We start from the raw sequence: 16,346 nt of genomic DNA, 5'->3' as shown, positions 1-16,346 counted from the left end.
TTACCTGTGGGATTTCGAATTCCTCTAGGCTATTCTCTCTTCCACTATCGTCGTGGGTGCCACTGGTACTGTATAAATCTCTATAGAAATTCTCAGCCACTTGAACTATCTCATTCATATTAGTAACGATATTGCCGGCTTTGTCTCTTAACGCACACATCTGATTCTTGCCTTTTCCTAGTTTCTTCTTCACTGTTTTTAGGCTTCCTCCGTTCCTGAGCGCATGTTCAATTCTATCCATATTATATTTCCTTATGTCAGCTTTCTTGCGCTTGTTGATTAACTTGGAAATATCTGCCAGTTCTATCCTAGCCGTAGGGTTAGAGGCTTTCAAACATTGGGGTTTCTTGATGAGATCGTTCGTCTCCTGCGATAGCTTACTGGTTTCCTGTCTAACGGCGTTACCACCGACTTCTATTGCGCACTCCTTAATGATGCCCATGAGATTGTCGTTCATTGCTTCAACACTAAGGTCCTCTTCCTGAGTTAAAGCCGAATACCTGTTCTGTAGCTTGATCCGGAATTCCTCTAGTTTCCCTATTACCGCTAACTCATTGATTGGCTTCTTGTGTACCAGTTTCTTCCGTTCCCTCCTCAAGTCTAGGCTAATTCGAGTTCTTACCATCCTATGGTCACTGCAGCGTACCTTGCCGAGCACGTATATATCTTGTATGATGCCAGGGTTCGCGCACAGTATGAAGTCGATTTCATTTCTAGTCTCACCATTCGGGCTCCTCCACGTCCACTTTCGGCTAACCCGCTTGCGGAAAAAGGTATTCAATATCCGCATATTATTCTGTTCTGCAAACTCTACTAATAACTCTCCTCTGCTATTCCTAGAGCCTATGCCATATTCCCCCACTGACTTGTCTCCAGCCTGCTTCTTGCCTACGCTGGCATTGAAGTCGCCCATCAGTATAGTGTATTTTGTTTTGACTTTACCCATCGCTGATTCCACGTCTTCATAAAAGCTTTCGACTTCCTGGTCATCATGACTGCATGTAGGGGCATAGACTTGTACCACCTTCAATTTGTACCTCTTATTAGGTTTCACAACAAGACCTGCCACGCTCTCGTTAATGCTATAGAATTCCTGTCTGTTACCAGCTATTTCCTTATTAATGAGGAATCCGACTCCTAATTCTCGTCTCTCCGCTGAGCCCCGGTAGCACAGTACGTGCCCGCTTTTTAGCACTGTATATGCTTCTTTTGTCCTCCTAACCTCACTGAGCCCTATTATATCCCATTTACTACCCTCTAATTCCTCCAATAACACTGCTACACTCGCCTCACTAGATATATTTGAATTATTGTTTGGCAATTCTGTATTAATGACAGCGTTGGTATATTTTCTCCGAAATAGAATAGGTTTGATAACTTATTGCGTTGTAGTTGCGTTTACCCAGCTAGTTGCAGTCTGTGTAGCTAGCCGTAATTGTCTGAAGATGATATGCCGGCTAAAAGTATAGTCGAGTCGTCTTCGTAAATGAATAAGTTTCAGACAAATGGCCTAAGAACACATCCTCCTGAAACACCAGATAAATTTGCTTTTATACCGATTGAATGGCAATCTATATATACATTTGAAATAGTACTGGCTGAAATGTTTGAGAAAAGCGTAGTAAGCTGGTATGCCTAAGACAAAAACTGAAATGATAACGCCGTAGTTCAGTTGTACCCTGACCTGTTAGTGATAATACTTTGACTGTCTTGCATGCTATTACTTTCATTAGTACGATGTACTGAATATCGAAACAGAGGTGCTAAGGGGGTATATCCCTGCTTTCCGCATCGATATACCATCGCGTTCTGTTATTTAACCGCTTGCTGTTATCGTGCTATTGAAATTCAAAGTCATTATCGGCCCTCCAGATGGAAGCATACTTTCTGTTAAAATACGGATGAACCACGGTACTGTGCCTCAGAGAGGCTGGGGGACGTTTGAGTAGCTGGGTCTATATTTGTTAAAGATGGGCTCATTTCATTCGCGTGTTTGTTTTCAGTGGTCAGTAAGGTGACATGATATAGTGTCGCTGGAAACATCACGCCACCTTCTTCAATTATAACTTTTCAATGCGATAAAAGAAATTTGTTATCGTCCGTACAGCGTTATTACGTCAAAATTGAGTACTTATTTACGTATCTGAAGGCTTTACATTCTTCACCAGAAATACATACTTCTAATAATAATTTCTTTCACAAGTATGCACGCAAGTGAAGCATGACTGTCAGTGTAGCCATGATTGATCTTATTGGTAGTACTGGAGCTGCTTGGTGTGGAGACAAGATAGCTAGAAAAGGTGCCAGGGTTCTCTAATAAGTGCAGTTATTCTTCATTATTCGGTGTTTAGTAACGCATTTGGTCTCCATCTCATTATGATCTGGAACATCACGGTTTGATCCGTGCCTTTCTTTAGCAATAAAGCTGTGTTTCGCTTTTTCTCAGACAAGCATCTTGTTAAGCGCGTCATCTAATTCTTCGAAAAAGGTTTGCAAAAAAAATTACCGACGATTACGTTACTTCCTAATGCGAAATTTGAGCGCAGCAAATAGGCTGTTTCACCTTTTCGATAGATTGAGGCAAAGAAATCGAGCAACACATGTATGCGCTATCACAGACTTTTTTTTTATTTTTCACACGTATTCCTTTAACAAAGACTCCACTAACAGTTCTTGACAGTCATGAAGGAAGCTTTGTGGTCGGAGAAATAGACTGATATATGTTCGACTTGGTACACCAATGCTTGATTCTCAAAGACGAGATCTGTACAAGTGCCTCGCGAGGTTGTCACAGCCGTGGGACGCGTTACGAGCGAGAGGAACGGGATGTTCTCCCGCATAAGTGTTACGAAATTGCTGTTTGTCTTTATGTCAAGCCGCCACCGATCTGGCTCTCTGATTGCCACCGCACAGGGCGAACGGCAGCGGCAATTTCGGCTCGGGCGATGCACATATACAGATCCGCCGCCACCGATCTGGCTCTCTGATTGCCACCGCACAGGGGTTGCATTGGAGGAGGAGCGAAGAAAGGAATTAAGTTCGAGCCGGCGCTTTGACAACCGGAGACTCGCAGGAAGAGGGGGGAGGGGGGCGGCGTGTACACCCAGCGGCAAACGATGGGGGCAGAAGCGCGCGCAGCAAGCGGACAACACGATAAAGGGAGGAGGGAAGAGATAGCAGCGACTGACTGATGCCGCTGACGCCGATAGTGAGTCAACCCCAGCTGCGGAGTTGGTTTCAGGGACAACGCCGCCGATGCCGACACAAACAATATGATACCCTCGCTTCCGCAGCGCTAAGAACCAGGTCTAGCCGTGGGAAGGTGGTCACGTATTCGTCGACGTGCCTGGGCCTACGTGAAATAACCGGCGCGTCGGCAACTGAAGAGCACCCTATCCGCCACACAAGAACAGGGGGGGGGGACCCTTTCCTCCTCTTTCTGCATGGCGGCGACGGTGTTCTATGCAGTCACGTTATCTTGACTCTCTAGCGGCGTCAGCGGCATCCAGCGGTATCAGTCGGTCGCTGCTAGCGCAGGGGGGATGAAAGGGGGCGGAGCTGGTTACCAGGCCGACGACAACGCCGACGACGACGCGAAACCCAGGAACGGACGCCAAAGAGCTGCGCTCTAATACAGTGATTTCAACATAATGTCCCGGGGCTGTTTAGTTCCTTCCACTGATTACTTACGCTTTCTTGCTAATTGCTATGCATAACAATTCATGTAATGTCACGGAATGATTTTTGTTTTCTTCTACTTCTTTAGAGGTGCCCTGAGTCACATTTCATGGAAGTCGAGAAGTTCATTTCAAGTTGAAATATACTTTGTGAGAAATACTTTGCTGCAAAAAGTAGTTCAATGCGCTGAGCAGAAGCGGAGTTAATGGTACTGAAAGGTTGCGTATGATGCAGCTCACTGTGCTCCCGTTTCTTTTTCAATGTCTTGCGTTGCGAAGGCTACGGCGAAGCCGGACGTGCTTACAACGCTTCGCCAACTTAACGTCACAGTGGCGCACAGTTGAAATTTTATTTTGCACGTTCAGGTAGACGCCACTACTTCAAATTTTGACGCATACGAGGTTGGTGTGCTTAGACGTTTGTTTAGTTTAGCAAACAGGAATCGGAAATGATCCTTAATGAATAGAAGAGTAATTAGGTGGTGTCGATTCAACAACAAGACATGCTCATACTAAAGCAATATAAATGCATAGGCATATGCATAAACGCCGAGACATAAACACCCGCCAAGATAGTCGGAAAAGTAAGGGGAAGCGGAATGCAGGAATAATGAAATATAGAGTACTTTAGGGCCACAGAAATTCAGCAGCACGTGACATACCTGTGACACGTGAACGCAAGAAACTGCTGCACTCGTGGTAATGCATTAAGGTATGGAAACGGAAGAGTGAGACATCTTGTGAGACATAAAGAGCAACAATGTGAAGTAAACGTATGGCGCTGTAGGTCGACCTCGCCCACGACACATGCGAACACCTAATGCACTGACCTAAGGGCTCTTTCCTTCAGTCTGTCTTTCATTTCTTCATTAATATTCAGCCAGTGCATCTTTGCTTGCTTACGTGCGTATGATCCATTCCTGACCATAATATTTTTTGCATCAATGGGCGACACTGCGCTTTTTTGGGGTATGAGTCATTGCTCATGATGGTATATTTTGTTTGACTTGGCTACTTTTTTGTATCACTGGAGGAGACGGCGCTTTTCACGGGCATGAGCCATTAAAACGAGCTGCCTAAGGCTTTCGCCTTAATAAATATACTGTAGTGCCTGGAATCTGGAAGGAGCAATATTGCCGGCACTAACGTTCACAAATGCCGTTCTGTGCTCAAAATTGGATATATTGTGGCTGCTAGAATAAAGCAAAGATCGGTAGGCCAATTGGCTCTCGGAACCGCAAATTAGGCAGCTCAGGAGGACACGCGTTGGTCCTCGTTTGAAGTCAACGAAGCGAAACAAAGTCTCAGGAACATGGATGGAAAATGGGCGGTTAAAGCGCACAAGTGTCTGTACCTGAAAAGTGCGGACACAAATTAGAAGAAGAGTTCAAGGCAGTTGGCAACCTACGGAACTCAGCGCAGGGTACTTGACAGTGTAAGTAGGCAACCAGCACTCATAAAAACAATATGAGAGCCACAGAGACAGTGAACCGGACGCAAAGAATGGAAACAAAAAAAAACATCATAGAGATTTGCGAGAATGCGAAGAAACAAAGTAGGGAGGAAACTATATACGATAACATGAAGGGAAGTGCCTTACTGTTTGAGGCTCGAGATTGTTGCCTGAAGACAAAAACATACCTGAGCATTTATTTTTGCAAAAATATGAGGCATGTGTATGCGGCAGAAAAAACCTGGAGACTACCCGCAACATCCTAATTGAATAGGAAGGAATTCCCACTGTGAGGCCCGTAGGTAACATACAACTTCCGGAAGCGTTCGTTAATTTAAAGTGGACAGAAGCATCAACTGGTCAGCAATCTAGATAAGCAAAAGACGTTCAGAGCATTGGTGGAAAAGAAGGAGGGAAGAGATTGATGCGACCGGGTCCGTTACAGACTTAAGTAGCAGTACGATGTAGATACAGAAGATGTGAGGAAGAGAATATTTAATAGATGTATACAAAAATGCTAGAGGAGGAGGAGGAGAAACATTTATTTAAAAAAAAAAGGACAAGCAGGTGTCTTTCTGCTTGTGCGGGAGGCGCCCTTAGTCCAGGGCTCCTGCGGCTCTTGCTGTCTCTCGGGCCCGCCGCACCAGTTGCTGCTGGTTACGAGGGTCCGAAATAGTCAGCACGGCCTCCCACTGCTCGGGTGTGGGGTTGGGTATTTGCGGGACGCCTTCACGTTGGGGCACGCCCATGTGGTGTGATATAGGAAGGCGTAATCATTAAAAAGGGGACATTTGTATGAATACAGTGTAGGGTGGATTGCGTGTAGTCTGCTTAAATTTGGGTATGTATTGGTTTGTAGTTGTCTCCATGTTACGGCGTCTTCACGTGAGAGGGTCTTGTGTGGAGGTGGGTATTGTCGTCTGTTCAATCTGTGGTGTTGTGGTATGGCGTTGTATTGTAAAGGTACGGGTTCCATGGATGCGTCCGTATCCCTCTCTTGTGGCGCCCGGGAGGCATGAGCTCGGGCTACAGCGTGCGCACGCTGATTTCCACGGAGGGACTCGTGTCCTGGAGTCCACATTATTTCAACGTCCGGGAATTCGGAGGCTTGTTTGAGGAGTCGGTGGGCGATTGAAGGTATTCGACCTCTCGCGTAGCTCGGCAAGCTGCCTGGGAGTCGGTAATAATTGTTATGTACTCGTTGGTCAGACTAGAAGTGATGGCCAAGGCGATGGCTGTCTCCTCCGCTACGAGGGCCCTGGCAGTGCGGACCGTCATCGAGACCACCTCTTGTAGGTTATAGCCGACAACGCTGGCCGTCATGGCTGCTTTTTGGGGGTACTGCGCGGCATCTGTGTATAGTGTGGTGGGAAGACTGCCATATTTTGTCTGTAGAGTTTTTGCGCGAGCTTGGCGATGACCGGCATGATGTGGATAGGGGCTACCTTGATGTGCTCGCGGAAGTTGGGGGCCAGATGGATTGCTTGTTCGTGGCCTTTGCAGTGTGTGGGGTTGCCTAGGCGAGTTAGGACTGTTCTTCCTGTTGGTGTGAGGGCTAGTCGTTCTCGTTGGCTTGTGAGGTGGGCGTCTATAATTTCTCGTATAATATTATGGACTCCTAGGGCTTCAAGCTTGAGTGTCGCTGTTCCCGGGGGTAGGCCGAGCGCTTGCTTGTAGGCTTTCCGAAGAAGTACATCTAATTGATCTATCTCCTTGGGAGTGAGGGGCAAGTACGGGGCAGCGTAGGCAATGCGGCTGATTATCAGGGCCTGGACGAGCTGTATTATGTCGTCTTCTTTGAGTCCGTATTGTTTGGTGGTGATACGGCTGACCATTCGCATGATCTGGAAGGTGGTCTGCTTGAGACGTTGGATGGTGTATGCGCTTCCGCCGTCCTGTTGTATGTGGAGTCCGAGAATGCGGACGCGGTTTACTGTGGGTATTTCATTGTCGGCGAGGGTGAGTGTGATGTTTGGTAGTTCATTAAGTTTTCTTCGGGTTTTCTGTCGCATATTGCATATTGCTGGACGACGTCGGTCGCTTGTTGAAGGGAGTCTTGTTTCTCTCCTTCGGAACCAGCGGTGGTCCAGATAGTGATGTCATCGGCGTATATTGCATGCCTGATTCCTGGTATTGCGTTGAGTTTGTCAGGTAATTTCATCATAGCAATATTGAAAAGGGTGGGTGATAGAACAGCACCTTGTAGGGTTCCTGTGTTGCGGGTAGGTAACGTCGGGGTTCTGAGTGAACCAATGCCTATTGTGGCTGTGCGGTTGCTTAGAAAGGCGCGTATATAATTGTAAGTATTACGACCACAGTTCGTGAGGCTTAGGTTTGTGGGGATGGTATGCTGAGCCATATTGTCGAAAGCGCCTCTGAGATCGAGTGCTAAAATCGCTACGGTGTTGTGCGGTGAGATGTGTTCAAGGACTTGTTCCTTCTGCTGAAGAAGGATGTCGTGGGTAGAAAGGTGGGGCCGGAATCCGAACATTGTTTCAGGAAAGAGGTCGCTGGATTCTAAGTAAGGTTGAAGCCGGTTCAGAATGACATGTTCCAGAAGCTTGCCTAGGCATGAAGTCAGTGAGATTGGTCTCATATTTTCTAAGCTGGAGAGTTTGCCTGGCTTCGGAATGAGTATGATGTCCGCGTGCTTCCAATCTGCTGGTAGTGTACCCGCTTCCCAGTGATGATTAAAGAGGTCAGTAAGAGATTGAATGGTGCCATCATCCAGATTGCGCAGGAGCTTGTTATTTATTTTGTCCTTGCCTGGGATGGTGTTTCGTGTGAGTGCATGGAGTGCTTGTTGCACCTCAGTGATAGTGATCGGCTTGTCGAGGTCGTAATTGTCGCTCCCGCTGTAGGTTGGTGGTTGTCCTTGTGCAGGTTCGAAATTGCCTATGTACCGTGCCCGCAACTCCTCCAGGATTTCGTCATCATAACCCGGATGGTTGTGGAGGATACGTTGGATTGTTTGCTGGCTAATTGCCTTGCTTTGTGTGGGGTCAAGAAGATGACGTAGCAGCGACCATGTTTTGGCCGTGCTAAGATTACCCTGCAACTTGTTGCATAGTTGTCGCCATTTGTGACGGGTGAGCTCCCCAGCATAAAATTCTGCGGTTGCCGTGAGTTTCGCTAAACGTAGTTTCAATTTACGATTATGTTTTTGGCGCTTCCCTCTCCTAACAAGGCCTCGACGTGCTTCCCAGAGGTGAAGAAGGTGCGGGTCTACGGCCGGTATGTCTGTGGTGAGTGTGATCTGTTTTGAATGTCTGGCTACGTCTTGATGGAGCTTTCGTACCCACTGCTCGAGATCCGTAATAGCCGTTGAGGAGTCATCCGCTCGCTCTTTGCGAAAAGCTGTCCAATCTGTGAGTGTGGTCTTTTTTATCGGGTGGCGTGCATGCGTAACGTTTCCTCCGTGTTGAGTTTCCTCCGTGTTGTGCCAGGCTGCTCGCTGTATCCCTTTAGCGAGGGTGAGGTCAGGGCATGTATCTCGGGAGACGCTGTTTCCTAGACGTGTGAGGTATGCGGGGTCTGTGAGGATGGTGAGACGGTGCTGCTGTATCGTGCACTGGAGTGCAGTGCCTTTTGATGTGGCTGTCGAGTAGCCCCATGCCTGGTGAGCAGCGTTGAAGTCGCCCACAATCATCAGACTATTATTTTTGGCTATGCCAATCGCTTTAGTGATCAAGTAGTCGAAGTTGGCCTGCTTCTGCTTGGGTGGGCTGTATATATTCAGTATGAAAAGGCTGTTTCGGCCTCGTTGGAGCGGCAGGATCTCAATTAGGTTATGATCGGCGTCACTGCCGTCTATTGTGTGTTGTGTTTTAATGAGCGTTTTAGCTGTAAGTGTGGCCATGCGGCTTTCAGGCGTGGTGGTATGTGTGTTGTAACCAGTTTGAGTTGGGTGTGTGCCTGTTTCCTGTAGTGCGATTACGCTTGGTGTCGTTTTGGAGTTACCTATGTACTGTCTCAGTGATCCTTGCTTGCGTTTGTAGCTGCGGCAATTCCACTGCCAGATTATGAGTGGGTTTTCGTTCCTGTGGTGTGCTTTGCTATTCGTCCTGGCTGACGGGTCGATCGGCAGGGTTTCCCTGCTCCACTTCCTGTTGTACTAGTGTTCTGACTTTCTTGCGTCACTGATCTTTTGCGAGCCGTGTTTCTTCAATAACACTTGCCAGTTGCTGGAAGCTTTGTTGCATTACAAGAAGCTGCCGTTGCAGTACATCAACTTTCTCCTCGACTTGTGCGATTTCTGTCGGTTTTGCTGATTCCGCGAGAATCATGGGTTCAGAATGCTCCGAAGATGATGGCATTGAGGGTGCGGTTATTGGTGTGGAAAGCTGAGTGGCAGCACGATTGGCGTATAGTTCTGAAATCTACGAGCGAAGTTTGTTGTTTTCTTCGTGAAGGCGTTTGTTTTCTTCTCTGATGGCCTTTAGTTCAGCTAGAACTTGCAGTTAAACATCAGTATTGTGTATGGGTGAAAAATTATGTGGGGTGGGTGCTGGGTGTAGTCGTGATGAAAGGATGTTGTCTTGGTGGACTATGTGAGAGGGGAAAAGCCGTGCTGACCAGCTCACCGCTTGTGATCCCGGTACAGCAGGTCCACTGAGGTTCCGGGTCGCTCCTTGTTGATTCCGCCAGCAGGAGCGAGACCTGGAGCGGGAACGCTTCCGTTGCTGGTGTGTACGTGACCGAGACTTCGACCGTGAGTAGTCCCGGCGGCTGGTCCTTTGGGATGCTGAGGATGCCTTCTTCAATCGATCAGGACACTCCTTGGAAGCCGTAGGATGAGGCCCCTGGCATAAGGCGCACCGGGGCTGACCGGGGTGGTCCTGAGTGGGGTTCCGTGTACCACACTGGGGGCATACGTTTGCTTCTGGAGTTGGGCATACATCGGTCCGGTGGCCGACTTGGTGGCAGATGCGGCAGAAAAGCGTGGTTGGTCGGTATGGTTTGCATCGTACTTCACCGCTGTAGTATCGCACGTAGAAGGGTACAGCCTTGCCAGTGAATGTGATCACTGCCGCAGCGGTTTGTCCGAGCATACCGGCATGTAAGATTTCTCGGCCAGGTGCATAGAGCCCGTTAAGGAGGACTTCTGTGGGAGTTCCTGCGGGAATGCCGTGAATGACCCCTTTGACGGATCTTTCGGGTGCCGCCGCGTATGCCGTGACTGCAAATTCTCGACCGCCCAGGTGAATTGTAGTGATGTGACGGATGCTCATAGCTAGCTGTTCGTTTGGTGCGCTAGCAATAGCGATGTTTTGTACTGGGTCAATTCTTACAGTAAGGGTCCGTACGTGCTCAGTAGTGGGGTGCTGACATGCAAGCTTGATGCCTTCAGCAACCTGTGGCGTGGTCCTGGTGGCAAGGTTGAGTCCCTCTCAGACGCGGGTGATTACCTTGAGGTCGTTTCGAGGCAGCGGTGGGAGTCGGGGTTGTCGGGGAAACAATGGGTGTCGGGGTTGGAGGGGTGGATTGGTGGGAGTCGATGTCTTCTTCCGACCTTACTTAACAGTGAGCCAGTCTCCGCCGGCAGGTTCAACAGGAAGTGGAATTTGTGCGTGCTTGAGATTCATCTTGGTGCCATCACTGGTGGCCATTGGTGCGCCGAACTTGGTCACGGTCTTCGGCTAGACCATACCCGTCGTTAGGCTTAGCTGGGCGGGCGCCTCTTGCGAAGTTCAGAGTCCGGTAATTCGTGCAGCAAGCGAGTCACAGTATAGTCTTGGGTGTCCACGTGTTCCACTCGACGTAAGGAGTCGATTGAGGCTGGTTGTGGCGGCGTTTACGTCAATTATCCAAGGTTTAGCGATGTAAAGGCGGAACCTATGTGCGGTGCAACCGTGCGCAGCCTCTTCTTCTTCTCAGAAATGCTAGAGTCATGTATGAGTTAGCCATGCCTGAGTAGCAGAAGCAGGCTAGATCACCATTTTTCACCACCCCGTGATCATCTTTATCACGTAGCAAAACGCATTTATCCTCAGAATGAATTAATTCAGGGCACTTACGTGCCGTAATTTCCCTCATTGCTCCCCAGCGCGCACAGCCAGTTGGCTCGTCGCGGCACCCAGCAGCGACCGCAGTATCACCGATACGTAGCAGACTGCAGCTACATGCAAGTGTAGTGGGTGGGCGCAGCGATTGCTTTGTGCACGACAGGGCTTAAGTGCGCGCTCGCACACATATGCTGCACGCCGCATGCGCTACGCGGTTCGTACCGGCTTTATCCGGCACCAGTTTGACAGACCAAAGATAGCCACATCCAAATTACGCATTTTGAAGCGCTTTCAATTGCTTAATGTAAAGCGAAGTCTGCCAAGGCATCTAACTAGGAGGTGCCAGGAGTGAACGCGTTGTGGCAAGCGCGCGTGCGGTCTGACGTTTAGTTTCACGTGCATAAAGGCTAGATAGTGTCCAGATCAAGTCGAAATTAGAGCGACCCGACGGCTAGGACACTGTCCAGGCTGACCGAAAGAACGTGAGCAGACGATAGTCTTCTTCCTGAATTAGCTGATTCCAGTGGAAATTCTAAAGCATATTTTGGCTTTCTTTACCCTGTTGAATAAGCTTTGTCAGCATATATACAGCGTAATAGTAGGCAGAAGTGCAATGATCCAAACACGCCGATTAATTGATGTTAGTTACAAGCCAATAGCAGCCGTGCATGGATATCTGCTATGTTACTAAATAAAGCGTCCAGAAATAAATGAGCAGCAAGCTTCTCTTAAAAAGGGAGCGTTTGACAAAAAGGGGATTTTGTGCTCTCCTTGCTGGCTCCACGCGTCGTGCACGGCTTCAAAATTTCATCTCTTTGAACCTCCGGTGTAAAAGAATGCTGCTGCACCGCGGCCGCCGAGTGTGGCGTGGTGCTGGCGAGGAGGAGTAGCAGAGGCGTTGACACTGCGAGCGCTTCAAGTGGACAACTAAACGCTCCGTAACATCCACGATGGTATTATACTGATCTATGAGAAGTATCCGGCTCATTCAGCTCAAATACGGAGAACGGCCCTACAGTAAAGCTATGTTTCCCACCTCTCGTCTTATTTGCTTATTTATACACGCTGCGGTACCTCTGTCATTCATAGCCGAGTGTCGTCGAATTGTTATAGAAATACACTGAAGGTACGACAAAGTGTCTCATCAGAGTACGTGACTGCGCGTGCGTACCAAGCTGTTGACTGATTCGTAGCCCGGTGGAAGCGCTGCTGCGTTTCTGAAATTGAGTTCGTGGGTTCGATACCGATCGCAGCGGCAACATAGCGATGAGGGCGAAGTGAAAAAGAAAAAAAAAGAAATGGTTGAATATTTAGATTCAGGTGAACATTACAGAACAACATGTGGCTGAAATTTGTATGGTGTCCACTACTAAATCTCCCATAACCCTATCGCGGTGTTGCTACATAAGCTTGGCCACTGGATTAAAAGAAATAAGGCGTGGACTGCCACGTACATTTAAAATGCTGCTATCCACCTCGGCGCCAACAGTTGGAGAGTGTTGTCCGGAATCGTCATAGAAAATGCGTAAAGAACGCAGTTGGAAAGCCGTCGCCCGACGCGTCCCATCCTGCGAACGAGCGCCGTTCGGCCCAGCCAAGTGGCCGACAATGCAGCTACGGCTGTGACGTTCGCTCCAATTCGCTCACGTTCGCGGCCTGACGCCGTAGGCCGTACCTTTCTTCTTTACCCGGCGCCCCCCCCCCCTTCCCCTGCCCATGGCCTACCACTCCGGAATGTCATTTTCAACTTAAATAACCAGGAGAAGCGGCTGGCGTCTCCGAGTTTCTAATGTGATAGCATTCAAAGATCCCGGACTTCTTCTCCCGCTTCCCGGGAACTACAGCTTATGTAACCATAATGTTTACTTGGAAACGCTGGTGGCAAACGCTATGCGCGAAGTTGAGCTTTGTGCTAGAAACGCAACCACTTGCGTGGGCCACGATGTGGCAGAGGCGAGCGCCATCTGGAGCTGTTGCAAGAAGCGGGGCTAGCCGCCTTATGGCCTTTGAGATTTGTGCGCCAGCGGAGGCCATGTCCACTCTATGAATAGTAAAAAAGCTGGAAAGGGGTTTGTGTTTTTTGAGTTTCCACGTAACAGAAATGTTTTCTCGTACATTCAATTTACAGGCAGACGCTATCATGTCCGTAGGCTGTGCGCAGGCGCACTTTACGATTTTTCTGACGTATTATTTCTTGAGAAATCCAATTAATTCAGTAACGTTCTCTCGCTACATGGAGAGCCTGTGTGCTTATGGGTATACATACTTCGAAATTATTGTCGACGGTCGACGCTGGACGTTTGGCGCCGGACGCCGACGCCACATTTTCTGCGACACGGAGCCCTTAGCGCTATTGCGTTATAGGGGCGTAGAATGGAAACAAAAAAAAAACATCATGGAGATTTACGAGAATGCAAAGAAAGAAAGTAGCGAGGAAACTATATACGATAACATGAAGGGACGTGCCTTACTGTTTGAGGCTCGAGATTGTTGCCTGAAGAAAAAACACAATTATTTTTGCAAAAATATGAGGCATGTGTATGCGGCAGAAAACATCTGGAAACTACCCGCAACATCCTAATTGAATAGGAAGGAATTCACACTGTGAGGCACGTAAGTAACGTACAACTTCCGGAAGCGTTTGTTAATTTAATGTGGACAGAAGCATCAAGTGATCAGTTGCAGCTGTGCTGCAAAAAATTGTGTGCATGATGTGCCAGATAAGATAGTGCTTTCTCTTGGTAGTGATATCTTGAACTATGCGGGCATCTCACTTTGGTGGGCTTGTCTTCTTAAGGACCTTTTTATCGGGCGAGGAGGCAACGGCGAGCGGCAGGTCTTCCCTTCTATCTGGCCTGTAGAAGGCGGCGTGGCGCTGCTTTAATGTGTTGCCGTCGATTACAAAGAGGTCGAAGAACCACTGTGTAGGCTTTCGGTGCAGTTGCAACTACAGTATCAGAAAATTTGTCTTGGCTGCGTAAACATGCGATGTACATCATCAGCGGCCGCGCGTGTGGGTGTCTTGAACTATCTTTATTTATTTATTTGTTTATTTATCATAGCCTCAAGGTACAGTTGTACATAGCAGGTAGAGGCACGTAGAGTAGGTAAGCAAAGGTAGAAATGGAGGCAAAATACACTTGCCTGGTTTTTGATACAAAATACCAATAAACGGAACTTTCAAAAAAACAAAATAGCCTTGAAAGGGAAGGTCGACACCAAGGACGTCGAAGTCAATAAATGAAAACAGAAAAATAGAAGTAGAGAGAGAAGAAAAGGTAAAAAGAAAAGAAAAAACAAGGATTCGACCGGTAGTGTTAATAAGTAGCTTTTAGCTGGCAAAGAACATGGCAAATGTGGTATTAAATATAAGAATGGTAAACAGGAACGCGACCAGATTAATGAAACCTCAAAACATCTAATCGCCAATCGCTATAAACCATCTGGGTCAACCACCGACGTTGTTTTCGTGCATTTCAAGTAATCTAAACCTGAGATCACTATTCTATGTCTCCACTAGCCTCCTGTATAAAGCAGATGGCGTTGCTCAACCAGTTATTAAATCAGCTTAACACGTATAAGCGCTGTGCTTAGGGATTGCTTTTTATTGCCTTGTGAAGCATTATTATTCATCGGTGATTGCGCAAAAAAATGCTATGTGTATTTAAGAGGACACACTTTTCATAAGACCGGCAATTGCGTAGCAGAGGATGGGGCGAACGAGGCCGAACAAAAAAAATACCGGTTTTCATCTGTTTCTATTCCGAAAACTAAAGGTGGTCTCACGCTTCAATAAGTCTCTGCAAGGTAGTGGCACATCCTTCGGCTAGGCGCATATAAAACAAACAGGTCTATAACCGAGCACCTAGCCCTACTTCGGACGTTCGCGCACTTTGCAGCCGGTCGATCGATAACTAGACAAGTCTGATTCACAATATACGGTATGCTGTTGATACTAACGGAAACTATTTTATTCGTGGGAGGAAGTCTCCTTAAACAAACGAGGTAGTCGCGTAATGTGCCTACAGTTAAGATTTTCAACTCTTGTCAAAGTAAACAGCACCACTTATTATGTAGCAGAACTGTACCCACGTTGTTACAATCGTAATATGTTTCGTAAATATTGATTGCTGCTAAACTACAGCTTATTAGCACAGTCAGAATACAGTAATAATGTCATATGAGAGAAACAAATTGTATTAAACACAAAACTGATCTCCAATGCTGATTGTAGGCTCAAGCGAGTGCAGACACATCGCGCTTGGTGCTCCGTTCGCCTTAGCGCCGCAGAAATTCCGACCATGCTGGCTTAAATTACTTCAGTACGTTTCGCAAGAACCGTTTCCCAGGTAGAAGATGCCACGTTATACTAAATAGACCCCATCAGCACGAAAACAACCACAAACTACCGCTGAGCATCAACCTCGCATTAAGCATGGAGTGTTAGCCCAAACCGGCATGCCAACTGCCCATATATGGCACCACTGCTCACGCAATGTGGCGGCACCCTTAAAAAAGAGGTCAGAAAGTTTCAGTAACTTCGCCCTTAGCAAAGTGTTGCGACAAGAAGCACGCATTATACATTAAGTGGCGTTTGAAGCTGGTGACCGTCGACAACCGCACGCAAACACTTAGATTTAATGGCAACTCGTATATTGTGGTCACTTTTCATGACACTGATGTGTGAACTAAAACATGTGGGATAATGGTCACATTCACTTTGGGGTGTGCGTAAAACACAGTGTCAGTTTATACAGTGCAGCTGTATATGGCTACGTCCCGCAAAAAAAATTGCGTGCGTCTATCGAGCCGTGTAGATAGAGAACTTCTCCCTATACGCGGACCGATCCCGACGATAGTGCAGTACCGGGCAGACGCGCTGCGAAGTTGAAGCAGGCTTTAAGCAATCCACCAACTTGCAAAAATAAATTCAATATCTTAGGTCCCAATAAAACCCGTATCAGATATTAATCTGATAAGAACGGATACTAGACTTTCCCCCGCGTCGGCCATGTCTGCGCTCGCACCACCCTATCTGTGTCGGCGTTCGAAGCGCTTGCGTTCCCTTTCCCTTTCCTTCCGCTCTCCCGTGGAGGCAGTCCTGTAAGCGCGCTACCCATCATAACGGCAAGGCGGAAAGAAATACGAAGCATCCATGTGCCTCGAGGGTGGCCTATGACAATACCTGGGTATGTATACCCCCCGGTGCCT

The 16,346-nt window shown here is 47.7% G+C and overlaps 1 protein-coding gene and 1 pseudogene across 2 annotated transcripts in view; both read right to left on the bottom strand.

The window, feature by feature from the left end:
* Nucleotides 1–16,346, bottom strand: part of LOC142571215 (uncharacterized) — a 191,510-nt gene that overhangs the window by 84,063 nt on the left and 91,101 nt on the right. The gene's annotated exons all lie outside the window — the stretch shown is intronic.
* Nucleotides 15,969–16,148, bottom strand: LOC142573520 (U2 spliceosomal RNA; annotated as a pseudogene).

Source organism: Dermacentor variabilis, chromosome 2, assembly GCF_050947875.1.
Source record: "Dermacentor variabilis isolate Ectoservices chromosome 2, ASM5094787v1, whole genome shotgun sequence".
Classification (NCBI taxonomy): domain Eukaryota; kingdom Metazoa; phylum Arthropoda; class Arachnida; order Ixodida; family Ixodidae; genus Dermacentor; species Dermacentor variabilis.
This window is presented reverse-complemented; position numbering and strand designations above follow the sequence as displayed.